Consider the following 5,321-nt stretch of genomic DNA (forward strand, 5'->3'; position numbering starts at 1 on the left):
CAATATAGTTTGGACTCGTTCACCGATGTGAATCACTTGCAGAATGTGCTTGTTTCAAAGTGTGTACATCATAAATAAGCACTTCCATTTTAGTATCTAAATCCTGACTCACATCTTTTTATATATAAGTCTGATAAATGACATTACCAGTATGCAGTGTCATTGTGCCATCTGTCTGCACTACTTTAAACCGCTTTATGGATCCACATTATCATTAGTATGCAATCGCCTACGCGGCCCGCAGTTCGCAACAGGGTGTAAAGTGCCTTCTGTGGACAGTTGCATCACTGGAAAAAAATAAGCAATGTCTTCCAGATTGTTTCCCGAAGCAGATGTTTGGAATACACGACGACTGCACAGAGAAATGTGCAGTAAACAGACACGATATCAATTTAAGTTTCCATTGTTTTTTTCCATTTAGGTGTCTATGGAAACAAAATATTACATTTAAGCTTTTCAAATCCCATCATTCCTTCATTAGTATGTTCATGTCTTTGATTATGCTTCATTTTAACAGGGATTTTAGTCGTTTTTACATAGTCACAAAATATACTATATTATTCTGCAAATGACACGATTGAAAAAAATACATAATAAAAGTAGGCCTAGCTTCGTACCACATGAGAAGAATCTGCAGTTTATTAGCAAAAAACACATTTCATAGGGACTTTTTTATCAGGGTCATGACAAAAGCATCGACTTAAACCTTACTGGCTCGGCACAGATGCCTGTTGGGATCTTTACAAGGAGGATGTGTCTGGTCTCTCCCTCATGCGTGTGCATTAGTCAGTGGAGCTCATACTTGTGTGACAGAGGGACCCTCCCTTAATCTGGATCCCAGCTTTGAAACTGCATACTACATTTCCCTTGATGCATGTTTTTTTTTTTTTTTGTTTCAAAGTATGTGGAAGTATATTATGTTGTTCTTGTCATGCACATTGCATTTTAAAGGCGGGTGCATACAGATGTGTGAATGCAAGGATGTTTGATGAGAAGAAAAAAACAAAGAGTCAACAACACAATTCATTTTGGCACGAAACTTCCTCTTCCACTCATGCTGTGATTTGTTGGTTGATATATTCTTAAGAACCTAAAAAAAACAAACAGGTGACCCATCCAAAGTTGTGGCCAATAATGCAGATTATGGATCCAATGCATTTTTATCATCATGCTATCCATTGTGACCCCAGATGTTGATCCATTCTGTGAGTCTGTGTAGTATCATGGAAGGCAATTCATTTTGTTAACTCACAGAAAAATAAGAGAGACTAAATTGCACACAGCTATTCATTCTGACAGCTGTTTTGTTCACTCCTCTCCACAGTAACAGCATATTTACTTTCCTGAAGCTAGCAGCTCTGCAGTCAGAACAGCAGCATTATTCATCCAACACACTGCGAGTGGAGCAAGCAGCACTGTAGCATGGCCTATAAATGTGCTCCTTGCATGGAGCTATATTTAATATAGCCTAATTATGTATCATATAAATAGTTCGTGAAAGGGGTTGCCCCATAAAGTATGATCACCAAACTGCAGTCCCCCTCTTCTCTACTGAGTATTTTAAAGTCTTTCACATCATTGTTTTAGGTTTTTCACGCTGAAACTGTTCTGGCTCTCTCTCTCTTCTCCCACCACCAACAACATAAAAATGTCTGAAAGCACTTACCTCGGTTGTGAGGGTAGTTTCTAAACCATGAAAGGCTTCTCCAACCACCGGGATGGAAAAAATAATCCGTCTGCAGCCAGATTAAAATGAAAAGTGACTCAATTGCCTGTCCTCTGTCGCCTTGTGGCGGCCATCTTTGTTTTGATTGGCAAACAGTAGCACAAGTTGTGTACTCTGTTAAATTGATGTCCGACGTGAACGTCGTGTCGCAGTTTGCTCTCCTGCTGCAGTGTGTTGATGTCACGAGCAATTACAATGACGCTGAAATGGTTTTTACATTCAGAAGAACTTGTGTCTCGTTAAATGAATATTTCAAATATTGTGGTTTAATGATCTGTTAGAGAAACTGTGATCATTACGCATGAGATATTTCCTCAAGGAGTTAGTGAATGCCAAAAGCAGATCCGTAGAGTATAACTCCTAATAAAATATCTGCACAATGTGTTAATAGACCATTAAATTGCCTTTCTGTTGATTGAACAACAAGTTTGGTCATTTTTTTTACTTCCTGTCAGCGACACTTGCAACCGGAAATACAAAACAGCCGATCCATAATGTCTATACTGTCAATTAAGATTTAATCACAGCTTGTTTATCCTGCCCCCACGTGGCTAAAAGCAGCTACTGCATGTTTCAGCCATTTCTTTTCTTTGATGGAGAGTGTGATAAAAAAAAAGTTTGTATTTCTATCTTCTCAACCGAGTGTATCTTGTGCTTAATTGCTTTAGGAATAATGCAGCAATAATTACTGAATTTAACGCATATTCAAATGTTTTGTAGGAAAACATGTGAACAGAGATCGAATCCTTTGTCATGCACAATCAAAGTTTCAGTTGTCTTCTTTGCTAATGATGCCTTCTTGCGTAACCTTTTCATGAACCTGAAAGTTGATCAGCGTTTAATTTTCATGGAGTCCCACAGCTCTGTCTCTTGTGTGCTTTCCTTTACCTCCCACCCATCCATTCCACCCAATATTATCTTACCATCAATGAGTTTAGAAGGGCGTGCTTTGGCAGGAAGAGGGAAAAACATGACGTACTTGGCAGCTGTAAGTACACCGAGGGGGGAGCCACCCCACAATAAAAACAACCAGCTGAGTCTCGCTCACAATCCCAGATTCCACTGCGCATACACTCCTCTTGGCTGGACGGGGGAATAAAAAGGGTGGAGATACTAAGAGCTGGATGAGGTGAAGGATGGGAGCAGGCTGGAGCTGTGGGGCGTGTGTGTGTGTGACACTGAAGAAAAGCAGTGGAAGACAGCATTTGGAGTGATATACTGTAGGGGTGCAGGGGCCGATGGGTGGAAAATATGAACATAAAGGGTCAGTTCATCCAAATTACGAATGAAACATGTTCACATTCACATCAACTGTGATATCTGGACTGCTATTATTTTCCATGTTCTGTCAAAATCCCCAACACTATTGAGCTTAGTGGGGATTTCATAATAAATATACTGCACAACAAGGTTTTTTCATAATCCGGACAAAGATATGTTGCTTTTTCCAGCGCATAGTTGATGTCATTAATCTCCATTGTTTTGGGGGCATTGGTGGAAAAACACAGAGATGTATAACTCAGGAACCTCGACAAATGAAACTATCTGCATGGCGAGACACTGTTAGGGAGAGAAAAGAAAATATGTGTGCGTAATTTGAGTGAACCAACCAATTTAAGGGTGACGGGACGGAGAGTGTGAGGAATTAGTGAATGTGCACCGGACAAAGGAGACTCATTCTCACATGGGTGGAGTCTGTTTTCTTTAATCTACAGTAATAATCCTGCTTTTCACCTCCCAGAAGTCAAGGTCACGTAGGTTGAAAATAACATACATTTCTCTGGGTGTGTGTGTATGTGTATGTGTGTGTGTGTGTATTTATATATATATATATACATATATACAGTCATTTTCACATCCAGGATCTACACATTTTAAAGTTGTACCATGCAGCAGTTGGCCTCGTCTCATATTTTAGATGACCACACTTAATCCAGTATATTTATTTCTAAAATATATGTATATATTAGGAGGAAAAAAAAAGTACAAATAAAAAAAATTAGGACCAAAAAAAATAAATAAATAAAAATTAGGACCAGAAAAAAAAAAAAAAAAATTAGAACACCCCAAAAAATATTAGGACAAAAAACATAAATTAGGACAAAAAAAAATTAGGACCAAAAAAAAAAAAAAAAAAATTAGAACCCCCCCACCCTCAAAACAATTAGGACAAAAAAAATAAATTAGGACAAAAAAAAAAATTAGGACCAAAAAAATAAAAAATAAAAAACTGCCCCTCCCCCCCCAAAAAGAAATGCGGATAATACAAAATAAAAAGACATTTCTCTGGGTGTGTGTTTATGTGTGTGTGTGTGTGTGTGTGTGTGTGTGTGTGTGTGTGTGTGTGTATACAGTCATTTTCACATCCAGGTTCCACACATTTTAAAGTTGTACCATGCAGCATTTGGCCTCGTCTCATATTTCAGATGACCACATTTAATCCAACATGTTTATTTATGGTATGAGCCGTTTATCATCTTTGTGACATATTGTGACGCCAGGATGGCGCTGATCAATGGTCCATGGGACATATTTTAGGGCGCGGGAGGGGACAGGGCCGGGTAACAACTTCATCTTGTGACGAAAGAAGGGTGTGAGTACATGGGAAGTAAACTAGTCACACGCATTGGATGGTGACAGAAAATTTATTGAAAATACGCATATCTGTATATATATTTCTTTATTTATGAACACCGTGATGGATGGTGTGTGGACTCTGGACTGACATGGTGCTCATGAACATGTCCCGTGCCGCTGAGAGAAGACAGCTGGTGGATGTTTTCGTTGCCCCACCCAAACTGTGAAAGACAAAACTGTGTGGAATGATGTCATTACTACCGCTTATGCAAACCAGCTGTGTGACCTTAAGGGCCGTACGGGATTTAAATCCAGCGTGTGTTAGTTAGAGCAGTCGTCCGGGTATAAAGACCCGCAGGAAGGTCGCAGGAGGATTTTATCAGGGCAGCAGAATTAAGCAGAATTTTTTCCATTCTTTTATTTAACATTTCTATCTGCTGTTCACCGTGGAGCCAGAAGAGGGAGCTTGAATGTTTGTGTTGTAATTTATTCAACTTACATCCCTTTAAAATGTTTGGTTTACTCAAAACATATGATATGCTTCTTCAACTAATAATGGCAGTAAAAATTATCAGGATTGTTCATTTCTTTTCTAGATAAGGCCTGTTGTGAATTGGGTCACATGGTTTGACATTAAATAGTTCAAGCTAAATGAAACAAGCATGGGAAAATCTAAAATGCAGCGATAAATGCAGGTGTGTGTATGCAAATTTACAAGTATAAGATAATAAAGAGGGGTCGGGGTGATTGTATTTTTAGTTTTTGTTTTGTTATGTTTGTCTGTCTGTGTTAGTTTTCTTCTTTTTCTTTCTGTACAAACCCATTTTTTTGTATTTATGTTTAATGTTAATAAATTGAAATGATTCAAAAATGGACCAAAAAAAAGTGTGACCCTAAAAAACTGAGTTTAAGGACAGATGTTAGTGTGTCTGCACCATTTTTCCCCATGTAGTATTTTTAATAAAACGATGCAGAAAACATGACAAATCATCTTTTATCTTTCACTTTTTTATTTCCT

This window comes from Clinocottus analis, unplaced genomic scaffold, assembly GCF_023055335.1.
Source record: "Clinocottus analis isolate CAN_PGR_092001 unplaced genomic scaffold, fCliAna1.0.p SCAF_4, whole genome shotgun sequence".
In the NCBI taxonomy this organism is placed as follows: domain Eukaryota; kingdom Metazoa; phylum Chordata; class Actinopteri; order Perciformes; family Cottidae; genus Clinocottus; species Clinocottus analis.